The sequence below is a fragment of the Emydura macquarii genome, unplaced genomic scaffold, assembly GCF_026122565.2.
Source record: "Emydura macquarii macquarii isolate MOO-44397 ecotype Brisbane River unplaced genomic scaffold, CSIRO-AGI_Emac_v2 contig_320, whole genome shotgun sequence".
Taxonomy (NCBI): Eukaryota; Metazoa; Chordata; order Testudines; family Chelidae; genus Emydura; species Emydura macquarii.
This window is the reverse complement of record NW_027130457.1, coordinates 11,617,547-11,645,474: the sequence shown is the minus strand read 5'-3', so window position 1 is coordinate 11,645,474 and position 27,928 is coordinate 11,617,547. Positions and strand designations below refer to the sequence as shown.

Genomic DNA, 27,928 nt, shown 5'->3' with positions numbered 1-27,928 from the left:
TTTGCAAACACTGTTTCTACAAAAGCTAAATTTTAAACATAAACCAAAAATTCACTTAAAAGAATTAAGAGAAACCCAGAGTTGTACATTTATTTTTTAAGAATAAATGTACTGTTGGGAAGGCAATAAAAATCTTAATTTTCTGCCCCAGAAGGCATTTGTGGAAGACTGACCCATTAAATGTCTATTTTGTGCCGGAATTTATAAATTCACTAATCCTACCTGCTTGCTGGTCTGACCTAGGAGTTAGGACCAGGAGTCATGCCCAGAGGTCAGAGTAGCGCTCCTAGTGGTTGGAGGAGGAGTCAGCGCTGGAGTCAGAAACCAGGAGTCAGGCTTAAGGTCAAAGCCAGCATCAGCAGTCTAACCAGGAGTCAGCACTGGAGTCAGGGATCAGGAATAAAGCCTCAGGTCAGAGTCAGGAGTCAAGACAGGAAATGAGAGCAGGGTCTTGTTGTACCAACAGGGCAGATACTGCCAAGGTGCACAGACAGCTTCCTGGACCTCCCTGCATGCTTAAATAATATGTCTGGACTAATCAGAAGTCATAGGGGGTGCTGCCCATCAGGTTTTCTGTGGGCAGCACTTCCTCTGGTGCTTAGTCCCCCAGGGTTTATAGTGCATGAACTGCAGCTCTGTCATAGCTGCTGGGGTGCAACATGGAAGCAATGGTTATCCAGAGCCCTGCAGACCTGACTTCTAGTCCTCCAAACTCTTACATGGAGAGCTGAATTCTGTTTCAAATCTAGTGGGCCAAATTATTCTCCCTCTAATACTCCATTCACCTCCATGGATGTAGCCATGATTTACACTGGCAAGAGATCTTTATAGCATTGCAACATACCAAATGAATGTCAAGTGTGCCTTGTGACTGTAAATCTTCCTATTTAAAGTTCATGTTGTTCTATTAGATTTGCTATAATCTCCTATCACTTTCTTTCCAATAGCGGTTATCATTTATTTAGTGTTGCCACATGGACTGGGCAAATGGTTAGGGTGGAAATGCAGATTTGCCTGAGCCAGCAACACTGAAGTCTACTGAACTGAACCCAAACATTTCAATTTCAGTAAGGCACAGGCACAAAGCATGTGCATCACAACATCATCACAGCATTTCATAGGTGAAGCAAACCCAAGAAAAGCTCTACATTCTGTGAGCCCATCTCTTCGGCCACAAGGAGGAGGAGAAGGCTGGCTGCTTCACCACAGCTTCATCACTTCTCTTTTCAAAAGGGCAACTCTAAAAAGGCAGGCAAAAGGGCATCCCATCAGGAATACACTATGTTCTAAAGTAGGGGTGGGCAAACTACGGCCCGCGGGCCGCATATGACCCATCTGAGCTTTTCATCAGGCCCTCCAGCTCAACCGGTAGTCCGTAGAAAAGTTGTGGAACAAACCGTGTAGCGCAGCGGCGGCCACTCTCTCTCCCAACCCCGCCCCTTCCCCCCGCCCCTCTCCCACCACATGGGCCAAGCAGTGGCGGCCGTTTCCCTCTCCCTGTCCCATCCCTTCCCCCCTGCCCATCTCCCATCACGTGGGCCCAGTGGAGCCCTGACTGGAGCCACTCCCAGCGCCAGCACTGTGCGGAGGCCGCTCCCCCAGCACAGTCCCGCCCCTTCCCCCCCACCCCTCTGTATGACCCGCCATACAATTTCTATATGCAGATGTGGCCCTCAGGCCAAAAAGTGTGCCCACCCCTGTTCTAAAGACCCACATTCTAACAATGATACTGTATTCCCAGGGGGAAGGATGACTGGTGTTACAGCAGGGAAATCTAGCAATTCTAGTTTCAAAGTAATTCTATTTTCCTTTTGTGGATCAGCTTCATGTCACACTTTTTTTATCCATCCCCCACTCTCCACACACACAAGCACACTACAATACACCCCTACTAATGCCACACTAATGATTCTGTTTGGCAAGCCAACAAAAGTGGCCTCTGCAATAGAGCAGTTGGCTGACCTACCCCTCCACTTCACTTTTCCTGTCACTGTCTTCATATTAACACATTTCTCTTTGCCGTACCAATGAATTGTAAATGTAAAACCTGAGCTCTTTATGATAGTAATATTTTAGGTTTTATAAGTAAGTGATGCTAATGGAAAGTATTAAGCATCATTTAAACTATGGCTAGAAATTATAATATTAAAAAATCCCCAAATGTGATAGTTATTAAAATTCTTGCAAGCATTAAATATGAAAAAGAACTTTATGAACCTAGTCTTTCACTACTTAGCTCAGACACTTTTTTTTTTTTTACAACTCTGCAGACAGATCTGAAAACATATGGGACTGAAGTGTTCCACCTTATTAAAAACCATAAATTTTTAAACCAGAAATCTTAACCTGACGAGTTACTTAGTTTTTATAACTGTTCTAACAAAGAAACTAAAACATAATTGTTAAGATCTTCACTTTTAATGCTAAAAATAGTAGTACCAAAAACAATGTTACAGTATAGCATAATAGACTTCTGTTTATTGCTGGATGCTCTTCCTATACAGGCACGTGCGTTGTCTAAATATGTATATCACCCATACACACGGGTGGCTTTGACGTAACTTTCTGAGGCACATGTTACAAACATCATCTAGAGCCAATTACCAAATTGTAACAGAATCTCTTCTTATTTCCACAGCTGAAGGGTCACGCTGATGAATTTTAAAACGACCTCCTGCCCTAGAGTCCCAAAGCAAATGACCTCCCTTGTTTCATGAGAAAGAGAAGGTAAAAAAACCAGAACACTCCTGTTCAATCAGTCATGTAAATCAAACCATTTAAAGCCTGATTTAAGTCATTCATTCAGTTCTTCCCCCAAATTCAGGGAATGGAAGATTTTTCTCAGTCCAGTTTGGAACTTACTATTAGGGTATAAAAAATATGTAAAATACTATAAAGTACAAAAAATTACCCACGCTTTGAACATCACTGTAAGCAACTGATGAGCAACATCCATATTTGTGCCTCTACATTAACTATTATTATTTATCATCATAATCGAACTAGAACTAGAAACTACTCCACTGAAGCCAACTAGAATGTTGCCATTGACGTCAATGGGTGTGGGACTGGACAATATGATTTTAAATGCCTCAGGACATAGATGTTGTTTTATTTTTATGACAATAAAACACATTTAACATCTATGATGCAATATAAATAATAAAAAATGGTAATAATTAATCATTGTAATGTGGTTTTGCATAAACCCATAATGTACTTAAAATAAACGTCTGTTCTGGCTTGCCTTGAACAACAGAGGTGTTGAATCTATTTAGTACTTGTGAACAGTACCAGTATCATATCCAGGATATGATGCTAATTTTAGATTGTTGGATGTACTCCACTACAGGGTGTGTTAGAACTTGTTAAAAATAGCATATCTGTCCAATGGCACATCTCAACTTTTAAAGTGGTACTTCAAGGTTATCAGATGAATGTTTCTATTACTAGCTGACTTGAACATGAAAACTGCTGCAAAGTCCTTCTGCAGGTAGTACAGAGAAAATATATTCCTTCCAGATGTTTATTTCTTTAAGAGGTGTTTATTTTGGAGAGTTCTGTGGCTATGGTGCATTTTATTTTTTCAAAGAAAATATTCTAATGAAGTTACACCTTGCAAATTGACATACAAACAACAATATTCTAAAATGTATTATTGTAACCTACAATTTAGTACAGAAGAAATTTATTTAAAGCGTGTTTTCCCTTTAAATATACTGTTTTCATTGGTCCACGTTGTACTAACTGAAGTAGTTTATATCATACTGTTTTTGGATAAGTCAGTGCAAAGAAAATACATTAATACTTCTTGTTAGAAGTGCTGTAAATTGGGCACTGTTGTCTAAGTTCCCACCTGAGCATATCACTTGCTATGTCCAATGGATAATCATTTTTTATTTAGGAGTTTATGCTAAAGAAACACCCAGTAAGCCCAAAAGCAGTTTGGCTAATCAAACACCTGGTTCGTGGAGCTTTTTAAGGAAGTCTGGAGCCAGCAACAGCCTTTTGGAACTTTAATGATAAGTGCTTTAGATTTATATATCTTTGCCCATGAGCACTTCTTACCATGCACACTAGACACTCAGTCAAAGGGTGGATTAAGACTCTACTGGTGGTGTCTTTTGTTCTGATTTTTTCAAATGTGTTTTGACTCCAGGAGTTTTAAATTTGAACACATTAATGTAATTCCAGGCACAGACTGAGATAGTCAAAAAGGTACATACACTGCCAAAAGCCCCAGTGAAAGACAATCCTAATGGTTATGTTTAGAAAAACTTAAGTAGAAACTGTTACCTGAGGAGTGAAAAGATAAATCTCATGAGAGGGAAAAGTCCTCATTTCTAGAGAAAACAGCTTTAAATTGCTTTTTAGCATATTTATCCATTTTTATGAGTATACACATATATGCTTAATTAAATCCAGTCAACCAATACTATCTTCATTCAAAAGATTAGTGAGTACAGCACAAAGGCATCTTAGCCCTAAAGGGCTCTCTGACATTAGTCTTCACTACAAATGATTCACTAGTTGCTCACTTAAATCTCTTAACAATATTTTTGACTCAACACAAATCATTATGACTTTTTCTTCAGTCAGATAATTTGTTCTAAGTTATAGTCAAGGAAGCTTATGTTTTAAAAGTCTGCAAGCAGATACTTCAGAGAAACATACTTTTATAAGCACTCTTAGATGTCGTAGTCAACTAAATACAAAAGTGACATTAATGTCCCCATTAATGTCACCAATATTAGTTGGCATATAATTAAGTGAAGACTATTTTGGTTTACAGATAATCTAGGTGTATTTGTAACTGTTTTTTATTGGCTATGATGATGGATGCAACTCACACAGGAAGTCCAGCCAGCTGTTCCAATTTATTTGAACTGTGTTCATGTACCAAATTGAATCGTAACACTTCACAGCTCTTCCTCAGATCACAGGCTCTCTGATGACTGGAAGGATTGGCTCTGTGATTGCTTTCACAAAAATGATTGCTTTCTCAGCGGTGGGAAAAAAGTCTGGCTCTGGTTTATAAAATACCTAACCTGAACTGAAGGTCTCTCCAGGACTTACACTGTGATTGTTATCATTTGGTTCCAAATTTTCACACCCAAAATACAGATAGCCAAAGCCAATCCATAAATGATTACATGAAAATCATGCCCCCTCTTTGATTGGTTCATTTTGTAATTGTGAAACCGATGAAATACAAACTCACCTTTTTATCTCCCCAGTTGCACCCCAAATGTAAGTGGTTTATGCATACACTGGTGAGTTCTACTGCACGCGACACTATAGCTCAAGGGAGAAACACAAATTAAGTGATTAATGACTACATGGCAAGTTGGTAACTGTGAAACAGCTGAAAGTTTAGTAGATCCATAGACCCCCTAAGTAAATCCAAATGAAAAAGTCCCACCCAGAAAAAAAAGAATAATAAGTTACACCTCCCTCTGCAGCATGGGGCACAGGTCACTTGCTGGTGGATTCTCTGTACCTAGAAGTCTTTAAACCATTATTTGAGGACTGCAATAAGTCAGTCATAGGTTAAGGGTCTATTACAGGAGTGGGTGGGGTGGGTGAGGTTCTGTGGCCTGTTTTGTGCAGGAGGTCAGACTAGATGATCATGATGATCCCTTCTGACCTTAAAGTCTGTGAGTCTATGAATCATATCTCTCTGCTCCAGATTTAAAATCTAAGATTCAGTTTCTGCAATTCACATTATGAGATCTTTCTTACTGTCAGTTATGTACATTAAACATGGCTGCCATGTGTTATATAAATCCATGCGTGGCATTTTATGCAAAGTATCTAATTAGCTAATTTGTATATTTACAAATAATATGCATATGATCATAAACATCGGTTTTAAAAAGAGCATGTGGATTAAACTGCTGGGGGAAAGGGACTATATTTCCCTTACAGGATTTCCCTGAGCACTGGCAATGAATGTAGCAAGGCAGGACCTTATTCCTTCCAAACCTCAAAAGCAGGGGACAGAGCTTGTAAGGAGCCAGAGATGGCTTGAGGTGAGCTACAGGTAATAAGGGCAACTTGGTGGGCAGGAGAAAACTGAGGTGGAAGAGTGCTACTGTTTGGCCTGTGTCCCCTTTATTATCTCCTCTCACCTCCATTCTGTTCCCTGACAATAGCCAGGCCCCACTTCCTTCAGAAGCTCTTCTTCCACTAGTATTTCTTGTCCCCACCTTCCCCCAAACAGCTCTTGTCACCCTCCACAGTTCTCTCTGCTTCTCCTCCTTCCTGTTCCCTGACTCCCCCGCTATCTTGCCTCCAATAGCTCCTGCTCCTCTTTGCTCCCAACTAGTGCAATACCTCCCCTGCTGGGGCACTGATGCTGACACCGCAGCTGCCTTTCTCTGCTGGGCTCCAGGTGGCTGGGAACAGCAGGAGTAGACAGCAGCCAGAGAGATCAACTACAGCTGCCCCCGGTGATGGGGGCAGGTTGAACTACAGTCCTACCCATTGTGCCTGCCTAGAGTCCAGCTGAATGCAGGACATTCAGCTAGGTCTGTGGGAACACATAGGAGTGACCTGCATGTATGAGTGTCACGTGAGATACATGATATCTGGCAGGTCATCCAATTGATAACATAAGGCCATTTATGCAAAGACTTAAGCACATGAATAACATTTTTTTGATAGTTACCATTTTGGCTGGCCTACTGGGGATTGCAAGCTAAAAGCATGAGTGTCTACAGCTTGACCTAAAGAGCCAAGGACATCTAGATGGGGCTGCAACAGCAACAGACTCATGTCCTCTATGGCTCAGGCCTTGTCTACATACTACAAAAATAAGTCGACCTAACATAGATTGACATACAGCCAACACAGTAATTACTTCAGTGGCTGATGTCCATACTAGCCTCCTTGGGTCGGTGGAGTGTGTCCTCAACAGCATTGCCACCATCCTAAGAAGGGCAGAGTGGGGAGCTGAGAGCCCGAGCTCTCAGCTCCCTGCTGTGAGCCCCACAAGCTCCCGGGGGCTGCCCCCCTCACTCGTTGTTCCCTGTACCCTCGTTGAGGTGGTTTTATTATGTCAGCATAGCAGGAGAGTTACATCAGTGGAAGGAGCATTTTAGTCTGTACATCTCTACTATCTTGTTGACAAAAGATCGCTTTTGTAGACAAAACTCTCTAGTGTAGACCAGCTCTCAGACACAGAGGGAGCCCTGTAACACACTCACCAGGAGGTTATCATTACACATATGAGAGATGCCACTGTGATTATTCATGTGCATAAAGTTTCCAGAATCAAGGTCTGAAAGCATGCTTATCACCAAGTTGTAAACTTTAGTATTCCTGCTGCCACATGCCAAAATATTGACAGTCTGTCTCCCACTTCAACAAATAATTGTTTTAGACAATGCTTTAGACCATTTAGCATAGCGTAGGACTGTCCTGACATTCCTTATTTCAGATATCATGCTGCAGCTTGCACCTTTAAGGAACTAAGTCTAATCACTACATAACAAAACAAAGAAAATCTGATTTTTTGCTTCAGCGTTTGTATAGAGTGTGTATTTGTGTTCAATGGAGTTTCAATTAGTTTTATTGCTACGTTACATTGTCACATTAAAATGTAGGCATCAAAACCTGTAAAACATTTTCCTTTTCTATAAAAGTTAACTGAAAAATTCCTTCAATATTTACTGGTCAATATACAAAAACTAAAAATTTGAACTTTAAAGTGAATTAATCTTTTTAATTCCAGCCAACCACACTACAGCTTTCAAAAGAATTATTTTTTTTCACACACTGGTTACAGCATGTAAAATTATCATCAGTGCTGGCAACCCAAAAGTTGATTTGTCCCTGTTGCTGAATCCAGAGTCAGTTTAGAAAACTCTGAGCCATAAAGGTGCTGCATGTGCTTTTGTTGTTCAACACTATGCAGAAAGGTCATTACATAAGGGATAACTTTGCAACATCATCAAATCTGAGGCACCCCTTTTTAAAAAAAATATCGTGCCTATAAATGTAATACAAGACTAAGTCTGCTGTTTAAAATAAAACATAGAATGTGGGGAAGTGTCAACCACTTTTGGGTATTTTTCTCATATTAATTTAATCCAGTTAGTTCATCTATGCTCCTATATATTTCCTATATTTCTATAACATAGACCCTGCTTTTGCTCTAGACACAGATGCCTTCTCTGCAGAATTGTACCATACCTGTTGCTTTTTAAAGCAACTTCTAAAAGCAGTGAAAGAAGTTGATTTAAATGACATTTCCTTTATTCATTTTCCTAAAATCCCAGGTACATCTACTCTATCCTTTCCCACAACCCAGCTTGCCAGAATAAAGTTAAGAACTTTATAAATTTTAGATAATATACATAATAAATATTTGATGCTAACATGTTTTTGTTCTTCAGAAAGATGAACTCTTTAGAACACAAAACAAAGCCATCAAAAACAATGTTCTTATCTCCATTTCAATTCACTTTTCTGTTTTGGGGGTTGTGTGGTGCTTCAGCCGCTGGACTGAGATCGACTTCTCTTTCCCTTTAGATTGACTTCTCTATCCTTCCCCTACCACTTTCAATTACCACAGGAAAGAGGTCATGCTAGCAGTGTAGCCAAAAACAAAGAGAGTCCACAGATCAGCCAATATTATTACTATTATCATTATTTAGGGAGCTGAGAAAATTGTGCAAAAAAATACTTGTGAATATTCATTTAAATTTGAAAGTGAAATTCAATTTGTATTTGTGACTTGCGCTGGGTAAATAATGAAAAATATTGTTCATGAATATTTCATTTGAGATTCTGGGGTTTTTTACAGAAATCATTGACTATATTTTTCAATGAATATGTCTGCGAATTATTTTATAGATTAATAGATTTTAAGGCTAGAAGAGACCATTATGATCACTTAGTCTGACCTGCAGAACATAGGCCAAAGAACCTTACCCAGTAATTTCTGCTTCAAGCCTGAATTTCTCTTTGAACTATAAAACATCTTTGTTCATCTCCAGCTATTATTACAGTTTTACAAACATTTCTAAAGCATGTATTACCACAGTAAATTGACACATCTTAATATGAATTAATTAATCCATCTATCCCCATATCTCAAAACTGAAAGCTTTATTCTTGGGATGTAACTCAGTTTCCATTTGCTGGAAACTTTCAAATCTGAGGAAATTAATTTGTGTCCCCCCACTTTACATCACAATATATTGTACACTACACCAGGGGTCACTGTTTAAACCCTGATCCTACACAGACATATGCACATGCTTAACTTTATGCATGGATTAATCCCTTTGGGGAAATCACTGTTCTTCATACAAAGGCCCATATTCATTTGTGAAAAATGACATGTATGTGCAAACAAGAGCATTCACTGTTTAGTGTTAATAATTTTTATTTAATTGTTCTGAGGTTTGAAAAGTTTTAGCCAGGAAATAAGAGAGCAGGAACAATACCATGTGACTTAGATGACAAATCACATGCCATAAATAGCAAATAATCAAAATTAACTATTCACAAACATTCCATAAGGCAATGTTTTCCAAAGAGTGGAAGGATGGGAGGAGGACAAAGGATTAGCTGGGAAGAAGAGAGTGATAGGCATATTTCTCAATTGTTCGGAGAAACAATAGTCTTATATTTCATGTTCTAAAAAAGTACGACTCCAGCAACTATAGTGTTGACGAAAACCTTCAAATGTCTGCCTAAGTTTGCAGAAAGCCTGAAACAAAAGCTCTGAGGGGTGAACTGTCCCCTTCATTTCAAAATGGTGATAACTCAGATGCAATTATGATACTTTCAACTTCAATATTATTAACTCTTGCACTGCTCATCAAATCTTCTAGAAAGGAAAGGAAATATAATACTATGAAGATGTACACCATAACCAGCAAGCAGGGGTCGGGGAGCTGGAGAGGGGCAGATGCCCCCTGCTCCCAACACAATTGCTAAAATTTTGTCCCCCTGGCTGGCTGGTAGTGCTGCTGTGGCCTCATAGGCAGAGCCGTGCCGAGCCAGTGAGTCTCCTCTGGGGCCCCTAGTAGAGAATGGCAAAGTGGAGGAGCTCGGCTTCTACTGCTAGCAGCTAATGGGGGCGGCACTGCCTTTCTGGGACTCTCCATATGCTGCCCGTGAAGGAAGGGGGATGCTGAGGACTCAGACCTGGCTCTGAGGGCTCCGTGGGGGAAGGAGCTGACTCTGGGGGTGATGGTTCTGGGGAGGGGGCAGTGGTTGCCTGGAGAACAGCATTGCTATTGCTAGGTCTTTTTCACTGCACAGGAGCCCAAACTTTGTCTCCATCTCGGAGGTGACTCAGAGCAGGGCTGGCGTCTGGCTCAGTCCCAGGCATCTGGCCCAAGTGAAGTGCCCAGCCAGGCTGCCAAGGGATGCTAGCAAGGAGCTGGGGGGATGGTGCAGAAAAAAAACCCCTCCCATACCAAGATTGGAAGATAAAGAAACAATAGAAACAAGCAAAAACAACGAGAGTTCTGTGGCACTTTAAAGACTAACAAATTTAATATTTGCAGACATAAGCTTTCGAGAGACTTCAGATGAAATTTGGAAATTTTCAGATGAAGAATTTTCCAAGCCAAAGTTATAAATAGAAGGGCAAAAATGGAGCTTTATAATGGAAGCTAATTGCAACCTCAACTATAGACAGGTTATATTGCCTCTTCATAATTTTGAGCAAACAAAGTTAATCTATTTCCATCTGGAGCTTTTTATGAATTCAAAGATAAAAAAGAAACACACAAAAACCCACTAGTGCAAACTTAAAGGCTTGATATCTCTTCTTTTCCAGTTATTGAACCACATTTATTCTGTAGCTGATAAAAACACACAACAGGGAAAGCATGAAGCCCCGACTGCAAAGGATGGTGTTCACAGAGTTAAAGGCACCTCAGAACAAGAAATGCAGCCCTGTGCCAAGGAGAAAATCAGTGAGACCAATAAACTAGAAAACACAGTAAATCTCTTAGGAAATCCTGGCAAAACTGCAAGGACTCTGGCTTAGTTCTGTATAGGCATAACTCCTTCATACAGGCCTGGGTTTACTCTACATTGACAGTGTGGCTCTGGCCCTGGCATCTACATCATAACCCCTTCTTCAAAAGAGGCTGTAAATGCCCTCTGCAGAGAGGAACAGTTCATACAGTGCCTGATTCCCAGGTCCTTGGTCTTCCCGCCTTAGAATACACCCTCTAGTTCTAAACCCCATGGATCTTGGATGGAGGGGATTCCCCAATGTCAGGAAGCAGAAAACAGCATGCCTCAAGGGACTGTCTTCCTCTTTTGCAGATTTGGACCATCTCTGCTTTAGTTTCCTCCTGTCTGCATTGTGCATGAAGGGAGGACCAAACACCATGTATGTATCTCATTAGCTTCAGAAAAGCACAAGGCTTAACTTTCTCGGTGTGGAGGCCATAAAATAGGAAATGCATGAGTATTTAAATCAGAGACTCTAGCTATTAAATCCAACACACTGACTCACATGCATACTTAACACCAGCATTAACAAAGTTTAATTAAAATATCTGCTGAGCAACTCAATATAAGCATCCAGAACAATTATCCTGTTTTATACTGTCAGTTTCCAACTATGTCCTTTTCTTCAAAATCCATTAAAGTTTTTCAGTGAATTCTGAATGTCATTCCTGTTAAAGGGACTAATTACAATCTTCTTATTCATGCTCAGAATCCTTCCAGAACAATCCACATCATGATTGCTGTTACTCAGATCATATAAATTAGCAAACCAAAGAACTGTCAAAGAAAACCAATATTTTATTGACTATGGCAGAACAACGCAACTGCCATATCACCCTATAGAATATTGACCACAACCTTCAACCGTTATGTTTTTCTTCATCCACTTGTTATTATTGACCCCTCTTCTAGAAATGTATACCCTAAGTCAGGAGCGTCTATACTTGGTCAAACCAAAAGTCATATGGACAACTTGCCATGAGCCACCCTTCTTTATCCTACGTGCTCAGGATTTTCAAAAGTGTTCATTATTGGCCTACTGAAGTCTACAAGTGACTTCAACAAGAACAGAGTTAGGCCAACACTGAGTGCTTTTGAAAACTGCAACATAAATGTATATGATTTTTTATTGAGAAATAAATGCATATAACTTTAATAGTCACTTATGCTTACATTTTTACTTCCTGGGTAGAGTTCACCAGCAATAGAAAATATAAAATCATTCACAGAGATATTAGTGTGGGCCAGAAGACTGAGTCTCTAATGTATTAGAATAATTTATTTCCAGACTATATCTCCTTATCCAAGGCTCTGTCTACACAGGCCATGCAATCAAGTATAATAAGTTTATAATATGTTTGATTGTGATTGAATCTGGTTCTAATCAGAGACCAAGTCCCAACTTAGTCCTCACTCTCCATCTAGACAGAATTTGTTTTTCAAACACACTTTTTAAACTGGTTTTTAAACTCAGGTTGCAATATGGCCCATTCTCTTGTGGCTGATCAAAACATATTAGAACCCAGTCACTCACAATCAGGTTTAATCTATACTTTAACACATTTGTTAAACTTAATTGTAAAGCCTTAGGAAGGGCTTCAAATATAATGAAATGGAGGGCAGCAGTGGCCCACATTTTAGGACTCTTTATTTAGATCACAATTTGTGTACCAAATGAAACAAAAGCTGACATAACAATATGCAATTGTTATCTAGTTAACATGCAGTAAGGATTTCGAACACTGTAAACTTATTCTGAGGACATAGCTGCTTCATCAATGCCTTTCAAGTGATTTATTCACTACTCTTATTTTATTACTGTGTTTAATAACTATGCAAACTGTGAAAGAATAGTTTTTCTTACAACTGTTAACGGAGTGCTGTCTCCGAAAGAATTGGCCAAACAGTTCTAAGTCCTTAGGTTCCTGTATACATTGTGTGTAAACAGTGATTTTTGAAATAATATGTGGGAAACAGCAATATGTAAAGGAATTATCTGTTTTACAAAACTTTTGTGAAACGATAAACTTGCTAGCAATCGTAAAGCTCCTTAAAGGTAGTGTGAAAATGGAAGTGCAGCTGATACTTTACAGCAAAATTGAAAGTTTTATGAGATAAATCATTTTCATTTTTTTCCATTTCAAAACTATTAAAGTTAATTTACACTGTGATTAGAAAGAGTTTGGGCTGTTAACAAGAATTTATTTTCCAAGAGTTTTCAGTGCTGTCCCAACAGAAGGTTAATCCAATTGCCAATATTTTACACACTACACTTGGGGGTATAACTTCTTCTTTGAAGTTCCTTGGCTTTCTAATACACTGTGCAATGCAAGTGTAGATTTCTTAGCACTAGAGCTCTTTAGATAACCCAGATTAATTGTCAATATACCTACTATATTAGTCAATTCCTTTTCCCTATACTGTAATTTACTTTTTTTTATAAATTTAAAGCTCCCTAGATAATGGGGTTGGGTGACAATACAAATTAAAAACATAAATATTACAATAAATCCTTATACTGGAAGAAAGATTTGATTTTTTTTTCAAGTGCTGAACAATAACAAAAAGAGGTGCTCTATCAAAACTACAGTCTGCAAGCAAACAAAGTCCTAGAGATTTCAAACCTGCATTCCAATTAAGTTTACAATTGTTATCTCTGTAAAATGTTGGGTGCACATTCAATAGTTATCCTCTACGGGGCTAATTCCCTACAGAAGCAAAGGGATGTGTTTACTAAGCAAGTTGCATATTTGTCTTAAAAGGCTGTGCCTTATTTTCTCAGTAAGAACCAACTTTACCTGCACAGTAAGCTCAAGCTGCAAGATTCATAAGATCACTGGAGACATTCGAAATAACAGACTGCCACCTGTCTTTTGCAGGTTATTTATGCAATGCTGCAGGCTAGAAATTAAAATTACCCTACCATGAACAACTGACAAAAGGTGTATGTCACAGAGGGCTCAAGTCTGAAATATGTTTGGGTATGGTTGATAAAACACTCGTTCTTTTAAGTCAGTTATAGTTTACAAATACAAATTAGGAAAGATAAAATGTGTATGTACTGTATTTTACAACTTGGTGTCAAGAAGGAATGTGAAGTGTAGGCCAGAGAAGAAGAGGGAGAAGGAGAACGATTGAGCCAAATTAGACAATAATTTGGTGAACCTGACAAGAGACTCAAATTAGATATACCTACAAATATTTTATGGAAAAAATATAAGAACTTCCTCAGTGATTCTTGTTTGTAATAATCACACCAATATATCTCAGTAACTATGGCAACAGTTTCAGAAAAATTGGCCAAAGTATAACAATCAAGATGATACATCATAATTTTACAGTCCATATGTTATAATCAAGATTCTTTTTAAAAAAAATTGTATTATACAACATTATATAATGTTATATTACAAATATGTATATATTTGCTACACTGAAACTGTTATCACAAAATATGGATTAGTAGAAATTGCGTCCGTTTAATTCATTTGATCGCTGACCACATACATAATACCAAGGGTGTAAATCAGTGATAGTCAGACCTCAGTGTTCAGGAGCCAAATTAGCAATAAACATTACCCAGAAGAGTATGAATTCATTGTTTCATTTATTATATTACTACATACTCCTATTTAAATAGTATGACAGGAAATATTTAGTATACAGTACATATATATATTATTCTCACACCAAAATGACTGACCAAGTATTATTATTTTATCTTCTACACTTGGTTAATAACAAAGTAAAAGCATTAATAACTTAGAATGGCTAATAAATAAATCACACAATGTTTTAATATGTGCTGCTAAGAGCTGCAGAAGACATATTAAAGAGCCACTTGCAGTTCCTGAGCCTCAATCTGAGTATCACTGTTGTAAAACATCCAGTGCAAATCAGCATAGCTCCTCTGAATTTAGCTTTAAGCATGGGCGTAACCTCAGCACCATCAATTGAACTATTCCCAGGCTGAAAATTAATTATGTATGTATGGTCGAGAGACATTTACATCGCGCACATCATCAGGCACAGACAGTACCGGGATGAATAAACCGGAGCGCCACCACAAGGAATTTACAGATTAAAGGACTATCTACACCACATAACTGACTCAATGAGGGACAATCCACTTTTATTGACATACCTACTCCCCATTAACCGCATCCTATATAACCCCTGCAATAAGTGATGTTCCCGAATTACTGATCGCTTGTACTGTTAACTGTCAAACCTATTACCCCGCATTCAGGATACCACAGATTATCCTTTTATTGTACTCCCTGACTCCCAACCAAACTCTGTACCCGCTGATAATCTGTACATTATGCCTGGATGCCCAGAAACTCTTCCGTTTAAACTCTGTACCTAATCATTTTTTTAAACGTTATCTTTAATAAAAATTTTAAAGGATTGGAGTCCAGTAGAAGATCTTACATTGTATATATCCAACCACCCTCCAACTCCATCTGTTGAATCCCTTATTGTACTTAGTTTCTAACTGATGAACTAAGTTGCTCGGATGTTTATGCTGTATTTTTTGCAATTTATGTTTAATATATTTTACTTGTTAAGAAGCAATGTTTTCTTTTACATTATATTATTGAACGTAATAAAAAAATTTAATTCCAACAACCTTATAATATAAAACAAAACAATCTTATAATCTATATGAGAGTAATAATAACAGACGTTAATCCCTGGTATTATTCATTTTGGTTAAATATCTGATTAAACAAGCTTAAACTATAAAACTATACTATACTTAAAACTATAGCAGTTATGTAAATACAGTAATATATATTTGTGACAATACAGGTCTATATGACTGCAAATTAGCTCAATGAACTTGACATAGCTAAGGTTTTTGACTTTATAAGGTGGTACACAGACAACTGTTACTTGCACATATTTTAACAAACTGACAATGGAAGAAGATTTAAAACATGGTGTAGACTGTTGGTATTAATATACTAAGCCTCTTCAAAACACTACCTGAAAACTTTCCTAAAGGAAAAGTACAACTTAATAGCAAGAATTTACACTTTCTATTACTGAAACATCTCTTGGATAGAAAAGTAAACTACCACCCACAAGAGCAAAGTCTTTGCTCTCAGTGGGACTTTACATAGCTATTCACCACTAAAATGAGAAATGAGGTGATGCAATTAGAAAAAGAAATAAAAATATATTATCATCATCTACTCTAAAGAAGATTGAAATCTGTCAAAATCTTTCATTTTACCTGTGTAAAGACTGCAGGATACTCCAGCTGCTAGAGTTAAAACTGAAGTCCCATTATAAACCTTGTTTTTACAGAGCTTTTAACTGGGCTGAAAATTTTTGCTTCAGAGTGAAGTCTGGCATACAAGAACTCAGTCCAAGAATGTTCAGTTTTTGCTTTGCTTTACAAAATGTTGTTTATTTAAAAAAATCTGGTCACCTATTTTTAACTATATTAGTGTGCTCCCACAATCCTAAAAATAGCTGCTGCTTCTTTTTTCAGTTGTAACCTTTAGCTTTTGGATATCTATTGATCCATCCACCCCTGAGCTGTTTACTTTTAAGAGTGTACTTTACTGAATGAGCTTGAACATTGCTTTTTTTCAATGAAAAATGTCGTAAGGATTTTTAATATGTGAACTTGGTGTGCATGCTTGGCATCCGGACTGATATGAGAAACCATAATGGCTACCATCTCTCAGGGTAATAATCCATGCAATAAGAAGGATTTACACAACAGACCACACTGTCTCCTTCAGTGTATTATGGACCATTAACTCAAAATGTACTCTTTAAAAGTTGCCAAAATACAGGTTTATACAACAGACTAGAGCAACAGCAATTTATAAAATTAAATAATAGGTGCATTACAAGTATATTAAAACTCATATCCAGCAGCAACTTGTACTATCTGTAAATGCCAAATATACATTTTTATAATATCCAACCGTAAACAATAACTTTCCATGACAGCTTCCCGGGGCCTCCACCCTTTTCTTTTTAACTTTCATGAAAAGTAAACATACAATACATTTAAATAACAACAAAGCTGTGACCCAAAAAAAATCCCCAGATATTTTCTACCTGAATATATATTTTATTCCAATCTGCAGATGACGAATGGTGTTTAATTCAGGATCATTTACCTTAATCCATTAAATTATAACACAAATGTGAAATGCAACAGAAAGATGGAGTGGGACGTTTTGAATGTACTTGGGGAGGCCGAGAAGGGAAATACGATTAGTTTCTATTAGTTTTAAAGACATGGAGTTTTGCTGTTAGTCGTTATTGTCTTGGCTAATTAACACAATGCTACACACAAAGGGGAGAGTTAGCTCCTGTTTTGTAACACCACTAAAAGGGCTCCTACCATCTCTTAATTCCATTTAACTTAAGTATCTGTGTTAGATACTTAACAAGGTAGGTTCTGCTTAATGTGAACCGGTTCGAGTTTTGCCCTCTGTCACCCCCGCGATGGTGACCCCAGACCTCACACTGATTTCTCTAAGAAGTGACTGGAGCATCCAGCCACCTAGAGCGAAGCCCTCGCTTTCAGCGCCCCCTACCGATAACAGACCACTAAGGCAAAGAGTAAAGTCACAACTCCCGACTCCAGAAACAAAATCACCGACCAATACAACGTGGAGCAGGTAAAGCAAAGGGTAAAGGTACACACTCATAAAAACACACTGGCAGGAGCTGCATCCCACCCCAGCAAAGAGCCGTGTTTGTACTGGAACAGAGTATGTTCTCAGAAGATGGATGGACGGAGAAGGGGGAAATCGGGGGCCCTACAGCCGCCCTTTCCTCTGATCAGCACACTGTGTTTCCTTCCTCCTATACGCGAGATCGAGACTTCCCACGAACAGAAATTCAACAGGACGGATGAGGGTGGGCTGGGGGTTCCCTGGATTTAGGAGTTGGGCATTTTGCAGGTGCACCCTGTGTCTCCAACCATCCTCCCAAATGAGAAACTCCTACCCCTGCAGCCTGGACCACAGCGAAGACATCACACCCCTTAAAAACTGCCCCTCACTGTGCCTGGTCACTTAGTCAAACCAAGTTTGATACACAGCTGCTGTGTAATCAAGTGAGTCCCCACCACCCCCTTCCGTGGCTCTTCGACAGGCAGAAGCCAGCAGTGTCCTGCAGACGGGGAGACCAACTGGGAGAACTGGGGTGGCGGGGTAAGAGGACTGGGGGTCGGAGAAGTGAGTTTTGGCTTTAGTAATGTTCAAGTTGCCAACCCACCTGAGTGATGCTCAGATCCCACGCGGGGAAGGGAAACCACTGCACTGAAATGCCCCCGCCCCAGCCAGCACACACAGAGCAACAGCAGAATTACGGGCCACCAAGAAGTTGCAGCTGGTGGAGCAGCTTTAAAGGTCTACTCACCGCAGCAGACAATTCATAACCTGAGGCTGCTTCTTCTCCGCACCGGCTCCGAGCCGACAGACACAAAACTACAGCACAACAAATCCCGGCACGCAGCAGAGGCAGAGTGAGGAGCGGCTCCCCCCACCCCAGGTGCTGCGCCAGCCTGGCCCCCACCCCACTCGCGCGGGCTCAGCAGCTCTTCGGGGCTGCAGGTCCGTCCAGGCGGCCCCGGGAGGGGCTGGCAGGAGCCAGCTGCACACAGCTGGGGCAGGGCAGGCAGGGGAGCGGGGCCCCTCCGCCGGGCAGTCCCTGAGAGGAGGGCGGTGAACACGCCGCGGGGAAGTTGCCTATAAATCCAGTGCCGGGGCAGCACGTGAAGCGAGGAGAAGCATCCCCGAGGAGGCGCCTTGTGACCCCGCAGGAGGAGTAGGAGACCCGGCCACCGGCAGCCGCTCTGCCCTCGCCCGGCGGCAGCAGCAGCAGCAGCAGCAGCTCTGCCTGTGCGCCCCGGTGCTTCCCGGTGGCTTCAGCCCAGCGTAGAGCGCGGGCGGGGAGCCGGGGGCTGGGCCTGCGAGTGCGTGAGGGAGGGAGGCAGGGAGGGAGCGCCCCGGCCACGGGGAGTCCGCGGGCGCGAGCGGGCAGCCGGGGGGGAGCCGCCGTGTGCCTGCCCGCCCGCCTGCCTGTGCGAGCGTGTCTCGCGTCGCCGACCGACTCCCCCTGCAGGACTGGCTGGGAGCGGGACGCCTCGGTGCGCGGAGCGGGGCCTCCCTCCCTCCCCTGCCTGCACACGCCACCCCTCGGGGCGAGGGAGTGAGTGAAACCCGAGAGCCCCCCGCCGCCCGCCCCTGAGTGAGGCTCCGGGCCGGCGCTGAGCTGCAGGGCATGCGGCGCGCGCTGCCCGGCCCGGGCCGCTCCAGCCCCGCGCACACTGATCCCCTTCCCGAGGTGACGGTGGGGGAGAGCGCACAGCCCTCCGCCCTGCCCCCATCTCACCCAAACTCCGCGTGTGGCAGGTCCGTCCCCACACCGAGCTCGAGCTGCGCCTCCCCCCCAGGCTAGCGACGTGCTTTTGAAAGGCTATTTTTAGGCCTCGGGCTAGTGCACTATAAATGTCCCAGGGAGAGTGAGTGGGACGGTGAGACGTGGCACTGACTCTCCTGCTGCGGGACAGACTCGCAAGCATCCTCCCCAGGTACGTGCGCGCCCGTGCAGTCTGCACTCCTCTTACGGTTTCGGTGCATTCCTTTTTGTTGTTGTTGCTGCACGTATACGACTCATCCGTCCTCTCGGTTTTCTTCCGCTCCATAATATCTGTTCTTGTTTTAACGGGAGAGCATCAAAGTTCACTCACTGCTTGCCCAGAAACGTTTGCATTTTTCTATAAACCACAGTACAAACCACTTCTACCGGCTGCAAGACTGTCTCGGTTTAAAAGTGTAAATTGTTATTAAAAGTTTAATATATAAAATAAACAAAGGCATGGAACGGGTCCAAAGCAGAAGAGCCCTAAAATATTAGACTCAATTAAAACAACTGTAATCAAAAGCTGCTTGCAATCCAAAATGGTAAGAATTCAAATTGCCTGAAACTCCACAAGTTGAAACACCACTTTGGCTTATTAGATAAGAAATTCGCTCATGGGATACGTTAATGAATATGAACGTTCATATTTATCAGAAATAATGAACGTTCCCAAATTTCAGCATTTTTACGGGCTGTTTATTGGTATGAAAACCAATATAAAGATAAAAATGTTAAGAGCTATCTTATCAATTCATATAACCTGGAGAGTTTCCTTTTAACTCTGACAATAAGGTTTGATTTCAGAGGCATCAGCTAATGTATTTTATACAGTGCAGCATTTTCTTAATAACTCCTTAATCACAGGCAGTTATATATTTAGATATAAAAAAATTAATTCATCAAATTTTAAATTTATGATGGAAACACTCACCCAATCAGATGTCATTTTTAAAAATAAAGCATGATCATTTGGATTGATTTTAGATTATAGATATATGTATATGCTATTGCCTGGTGCTTTCTGTAGCTCTTCATCTCTTACAACAGCTTTAATTTTTAAAACTGTGGAGTATAAACTATTTTTTTCTGAATCCTTAACAACAAAATGACAAGTGTTTTAATTGAGAAAAGTAGCCACTGTACATTCAAGAACTGCACCCAATAAAAATACCAATAAGATTTAGTATCCAGAGTTATACTGCGTTCTTAGAGCATATTTAGGCTTGGCAGAATTTCTCTCTCTCGCTTGCTCTCTAATTTTGATGAATAATTCAATGTTTATTTTAAGCACTTTTATATATTTATTAATTTAAATTTTCAAAGTTAAGGAAAATTATGGGTTTTAAGCAATTATTTTTCAGTTTTTATTGATTTAAATTTTCACAGTTGCAGGAAGGTATGGGAGGGGGTCAGACAATAATTATGTAATGACAGTACATATTGAGATTCAAAAAGTAAAAGCTTTATAACCATTAAAACAAATAGTCAACATCATATCAAAATATACAAACTCAGTAACCTTAAATTAAACTCTAATAAGTTCTCAAGTATAACTATTCTTACTTTGCCAATCTGTAAATTTCAATTATCATGATGGAAATATTTTTCATTGGTTTGTGTGTGTATGGTGAAATCAATGTTTACCAGCATTTCCTAATAAAAATCTAATCCTTCCAAGCCTAATCGTAGTGATCTTCAAATACCATACACTGCCCCAGCTTTTTGGCACTGTGTATATTAAAGAATCTCTGAATACATGATGAAATGATAAAGAGTAACTTTCAGAGCTATTATAATCTTTTGTGTTAGTGACTCATAATAGAATGTTCCAATAGGAGATTCATAATGATTCCCCTGAAACAAACGTGACACGTGGGGGAAGGTGTGCCGGGTCATGTTCCCCTCCAATTTGCTGCTTGACTTGGACTGAGTATGCTCACATGGACTGAGCATACTCAGTAACACTGCTGAAGCCAGCTGCCTTCATTCTGCCCTCACCCCCCTCCCCCATTGGCAGGCATGGATTGTCTCTGCCCTGAAATCATACTGTCTCCAAATAATCCATTAGAGTTTTATCCCAGATGTTTCATACCCATTCACTAAGGTGTCAATATAATCGCACAGAGAAACAGTAATAATATTAGTGACCAATTATTTTTCATTTTATTTTGTTTTAAAAAACCTGCAACAAAGGAATCAATTAAAAAGATACATGAAAGTGGCCATTAGATTACTGTTTTAAAAGAGAACTCTACACAATGCAAAATTATTCTAGTCACTACATTTAATAACTGAGTGGAATAAATCATTACAAAAAATTTAATCAATTGGACAAGGTGATTCCCCAATATATATATTAATAGACTGTAAAAAGCTCTTGAAGGCAGAGACTGTCTTTTGTATTGTTTGTGTGTACAGTACCAAGCACAGTGTGGGCCTGATTCCTGACAGGGGCCTCTAGGTGCTTTCCCATACAAAAACTCAGGGCTAGGAGGTGTGAGGATCTGGACTTGAGGATGGAGGTGTGGCTTCTGCCTGAATAGGGAGGGTAGAGAGACAGACAAAGAAAGGACAGAAAGTGAATTTAAACCTGCGGGAAGAGCTCTACGGATAAAGTACATCTGTCAATAGTGCTTTAAGGTTTAAAGAGATACTATCACAGTGTCAGAAAAAGTAGGCCCAACATTTAGATGTAAGTTCTCTAAGGATATGTCCACACTGCGAAGGGAAGTTGATTTAATTTCATTCGACATTCACCTGCCAAACTAACAAAGTCTGTCAGGCGTGATGACATCATGCTCATTGCATTGGGGGAGTGCGTCTCCACTAGCTGTGCTTGTATCGATAAGCAGAGCAGTGCACCATGTATATCTATTCCACAGTGCAACTAGCTGCAGGGGCTTTTGGGAAGGTCTTTGGCTTCCCATGATGCAATGTCCTCCCTCGCCAGTCCCCTCTCCCCACCGATGTCAATAACAACCAGAAAAACACTTTTTTCATGCAATTTTTCAAAACTTAGCTCTGCCATGCATATGCCATTGCCGGAGAAGCATGGAGCCTGCTCAGCTCCACACTATTGTTATGAGCATCACAAACACCTCGTGACTTATCCTGCACTATTTCCAAGGCCAAGAGAGGAACCGCAGTGCAGAAAATTGCGATGTTACCCTGCTACAAGCCATAGAACAAAACAATTCGCGGTTGCTGCTGGCAGTCGCGCAGCAGCGGAACTTGGTGGAGTGCTGTTTCTGGTCCCTGGAAACAAGCACTGACTGGTGGGATCACATTGTTATGAAGGTATGGGATGTTGAACAGTGGCTGCAGAACTTACAGATGCATAAGGCCACTTTCATGGAACTTTGCGCTGGGCTGTCCTCAGCCCTGAAGTGCAAGAATATTCACTTGAGACCTGCTCTGACAGTGGAGAAGTGGGTGGCCATTGCTCTGTGGAAGCTAGCAATGCCAGACTGCTACTGGTCAGTTGGGAATCAATTCGGAGTCAATAACGCCATCGTGGGAGCAGCTGTGTTTCAAGTGTGTAGGGCCATTAATAGACTGCTAAGAATGGTATGAGTTTGAGAAACATGCAGGACATAATGGATGGTTTTGCCATGATGGGGTTCCCTAACTGTGTGGAGCGATAGGGATATGTGTGCCATTTATCTTAGCACCAGATCACCTTGTCACAGAGTACATAAACCGAAAGGAATACTTTTCAATGATGTTGCAAGCACTGGTGGATCACAGAGGACGCTTCACCAACATCAAGAAACTCAGTCTGTTCAGACAGATGCAAGCAGGGACTTTCTAGTCTAACCCTCTGCCAGGATGCAGGATTTGTTGTGTCAACAATACTAGACAGGTGGCTATCCAGCTTCCTTTTGGAAACCTCCAAAGAAGAAGCTTCCACAACATCCTGAGACAGTCTGTTCCATTGTCCTACTGTTCTTACAGTTAGGAAGCTTTTCCTGAGATTTAATCTAAATCTACTATGCTGTAGTTTGAACCCATTGCCTTTTGTTCTCTGGCAAAAGAGAATAACTTTTCTCCATCTTTTTTATGGCAGCCTTTCATATATTGGAAGATCACTATCATATCCCCCTTTAATCTCCTCTTTTCCAAAGTAAACATATCCAGTTCCTTCAACCTTTGCTCCTATGGCTTGCATTCCATCCCTTTGATCATCTTTGTTGCTCACCTCTGGATCCCTTCCAGTTTCTCTACATCATTGCTACACATTGGTGACCAAAACTGGACACAGTACGCCAGCTGACGCCTAACAAGCTCCTAGTAGAGCGGTACTGTCACCTCCCATGACTTGCATGCTATGCCTCTGTTAATGCATTTGCTAAAATTGCATTTGGTTTTTTTGCAACAGCAGTGCATTGCCAACTCATGTTGAGGTTGTGATCCATCACAACTTCCAGATCCTTGTCAGCAGTGCTGCTGCCAAGCCAGTTTTCCCCCATTCTGTATTTGTATATTTGGTTTTTCTTCCCTAAATATAGCACCTTACATTTGTCTTTGTTGAATTTCATTTTGTTGTCTATAACCCAGTTCTCCAATTAATCAAAATTCCTCAGAATTTTAGCTCTGTCCTCCAAAGTATTGGGAACCCCATGTCATAGAATCATAGAGTTGGAAGGGACCTCAGGAGGTCATCTAGTCCAACCCCCTGCTCAGAGCAGGACTAACCTCATTTGAAGACTTGATCAGTATGCTGTCTCTACCTACATTCAGGTCATTAATAAAGTTGTTAAACAACACTAGACCCAGAAAGATCCCTGTGGAACCCCACTTGAGACCTCCCTCCAAGCTGACATCATTCCATTAATAGTTACTCTTTGTTTGCGGTTGTTTAACCAATTATGTATCTACTTAATAGTAGTTCTGTTGAGCCTGCCTTTCTGCAGCTTACTTATTAGAATGTCTTGTGGCACTGTGTCAAAAGCCTTGCTGAAGTCCAGATGTATTATGTCATAGAATCATAGAATATTAGAGTTGGAAGGGACCTCAGGAGGTCATCTAGTCCAACCCCCTGCTCAAAGCAGGACTAACCTCAGCTATATCATCCCAACCAGGGCTTTGTCAAGCCTCAGCTTAAAAACCTGTAAGGATGGAGATTCCACCACCTCCCTAGGTAACCCATTCCAATGCTTCACCACCCTCCTAGTAAAAAACTTTTTCCTAATGTCCAACCTAGACCTCCCCCTGCAACTTGAGACCGTTGCTCCTTGTTCTGTCATCTGCCACCACCGAGAACAGCCTAGCCCCATCCTCCCTAGAACCCCCTTTCAGGTAGTTAAAAGCCGCTATCAAATCCCCCCTCACTCTTCTCTTTTGCAGACTAAACAAGCCCAGTTCCCTCAGCCTCTCCTCATAAGTCCTGTGCTCCAGCCCCCTAATCATTTTGGTTGCCCTCCGCTGTACTCTCTCCAAATTGTCCACATCTTTTTTGTAGTGGGGGGCCCAAAACTGGACACAGTATTCTAAATGCGGCCTCACCAATGCCGAATAGAGGGGAATAATCACTTCCCGTGACCTGCTGGCAATGCCCCTCCTAATGCAGCCCAATATTCCATTAGCCTTCTTGACAACCAGGGCACACTGCTGACTCATATCCAGCTTTTTATCCACCGTTACCCCCAGGTCCTTTTCTGCAGAGCTGCTGCCCAGCTCGTCGGTCCCCAGTCTATAGCTGTGCATGGGATTCTTCCTTCCTAAGTGGAGGACTCTGCACTTGTCCTTGTTGAACCTCATTAGATTTCTTTTGGCCCAATCCTCCAGTTTGTTTAGGTCACTCTGTATCCTATCCCTACCTTGCAGGGTATCTACCACTCCCCCCAGCTTAGTGTCGTCCGCAAACTTGCTGAGGGTGCAATCTACCCCATCCTCCAGATCATTAATAAAGATGTTGAACAAAACCGGCCCCAGGACCGACCCCTGGGGAACTCCGCTTGTGACCGGTTGCCAGCTAGACATGGAGCCATTGATCACCAATGTCCATCGCATTCCCCCTATCTACCAAATCAGTTACCCTGTCAGAGAAGGAAATCAAGCTGGTTTGGCATGATTTGTTCTTGGTAAATCCATGCTGGCTGCCAGTGATTACCCCTTCATCTTCCAGGTATTTGCAAATTTAATTCTTTATACATTGCTCTAGTAGCTTCCAAGGTATTGAAGTCAGTTGACTGGTCTACAATGCCCCAGCTCCTCCTTTTTCCCCTTTTTAAAGATGAACACTGTTAGCCCTTTTCCAGTCTTCTGGGATCTCACCTGTCATCCATGAGTTTGTAAATACTATTTCCAGTTGCTCCGAGAGTTCTAATTCCTTCAGTACCCTCAAGTGAATATCATGCAGACCTGCTGATTGAAATTAATTCAAATTGGTCAGAAGATCTCTGACGTGTTCTTTACTTATCCCGATCTGATTCCTTCCCCTGTATTGTCTATGGTAATTTTGCTAGTCATCCAGTCACATGTTATTTTTTATGAGAAGACTGAAGTGAAGTAGGCATTGAGCAGTTCTACCTTCCTATCGTCTTCCATTACCAGTTCACCTTCTTCATTGAGCAGCAGACCCACACCATTTTTCTTTTTTGTCTGATATATTTGAAGAACTCCTTCTTGTTCTCCCTGGTGTTTCTTGCCAACTGTAACTCATTCTTTGCCATGGCTTTTCTGATTTTGTCCCTGCACGCTCATGCTATTCCCATGTAAACTTCCTTCATGACATGTCCCACCTCCCATTTCCTTTATGTATCCCTTTAAGTTTTTAGGTAGCTAAAAAGCTCCTTGAGCAGCCACATTGGCCTCCTGTGGCTCTTCTTATCTTTCCTCTGTGTCGGAATAGCTTGATGTTGAGCCTCTAGTGTTACATCCCTTCAGAACTGCCAGCCCTTGGGGCACTCTAGAACCATGGTGCCTTTAGCCTGCCTTGAATTAGGCCATGTCTGCTCTACAGAGCTTACAGCAGCACAGCTGTACCAGTGCAACTTCACTGCTGTAAAGTCGCTTGTGTAACCACTCTGTGCTGATGGGAGAGAGCTCTCCTGTCGCCATAATAAAACCACCTCCACAAACGACAGTAGCTATGTCAGCGGGAGAAGCTGTCCTGATGACATAGCACTGTCCATACTGGCGCTTCTGTCATTCTAACTTGTCTTGCTCAGGGGTGTGTGTTTTTCACTCCCCTGAGCAACATAAGTTATACCAACAAAAGTGGTAGTGGAGACAAGCTCTTAGAGTCAGAAGGTTTAAGGGCTGCTTTGAATGTGGACATTCCTGAGAATTTACCAGCTGATGTATTAGTGAGAAATGACATCTTAACTCTCCTCAGAGCTGTTAATATTATGACTGATAGCAAGAGGGAACATGTCCCTAAGTTCCCAGCGGTAAACCCTAAGGAGAGAGAGACAGCTGAGAAGGGAGAGGAATCATCTGTACCTTTACCAGTAGAAAGTAGCAATGTTTCTTTGGGGAAGGGAGATGAGGAGTTCGCCCCACCCCGCCCCCCGCCCTTCCCTGAAACGGCCCTCAGTGCAAACAAAAGCCAAATGGAATTTGCTGCGGAATGAAGTGCAGACTCCTCCCTGGAGAGCATAAAGGAGGCCATCCTCAGTAATGCCCTTAATAGAGAGAACAGGGCAAGGTTCTTTATAAAAAGGATTTACAGGGAAGCCCTGGTTGGGAAAAATAGAAGTCTTGTGGAGCTCTACAAACAATCGATCGTACCCACAAAGCATTGTTCAGAGGTAATGCTACTAGCCCACAACTACCCTTTTGCTGGTCACTTGTGAATGGAGAGGACATATGAAAGGCTAAAAAAAACCTTCTGTTGGCCCAATATTCAAAATAAAGTAAAGGAATACCGCAAGATTTATGACTTATGTCAAAAGCAGAAAAAGCCTGTAGGTCTCTGCAAGCCTCCTTTGCATCCATTAGTGATAATTAAAGAAGAGTCCACAGGATTCGCTCCAATTGATCTTCTCTATGGAAGAAAAGTCAGAGGTTCCCGTGGATGCCATTAGAGACTCTTGGGAGGGTGGCGGTACTGAAACAGAGGGGGAACTGGTGGCTGAACACATGCGGAGGTTCAGGGAGAATTAAAAATGCATGATGGAGATAGTGCAGCAAAACCTCATTAAAAGCCAGGCATCTCAGAAAGAATAGTATGATTGCACTACCTGTGATTAGTCATTTGATATGGCTGGTTTGGTGCTTGTGTTACTCCCTGTGGAAAAGTACAAAATGCAGAACTGATGGGAAGGGCCTTTTGAGGTTATAGAAAGGATTAACAATGTTACCTACAATATATAAAATACCCACAGAAGGGCTGCGCCTCAAACTGTGCCTATAAACAGGTTTAAAGCATATCTCTATCATGAAGCCATTGTTCGCATAAAGGGTGTGCTGTGAAGTCATCTCCAGATATCATCACCAGCAAGCCAGGCCTGACTCACAAAATAGTCATAAGATTAGCACCATAGGACCACAGCCTGTGCCCAGCAAAGCATACCAGGCAACTGGAAAAATGCAG

At 41.2% G+C, this 27,928-nt stretch overlaps 1 protein-coding gene across 2 annotated transcripts in view; it reads right to left on the bottom strand.

The window, feature by feature from the left end:
* SEMA5A (semaphorin 5A) overlaps positions 1-18,471 on the bottom strand; it is a 546,230-nt gene extending 527,759 nt beyond the window's left edge. For both annotated transcript variants that reach the window (XM_067529505.1, XM_067529521.1), the window contains exon 1: positions 18,385-18,471. The gene's annotated coding sequence lies outside the window, so the exon portion shown is untranslated. The remainder of the gene's footprint in view (positions 1-18,384) is intronic.
* Between the last annotated feature and the right edge of the window lie 9,457 nt (positions 18,472-27,928).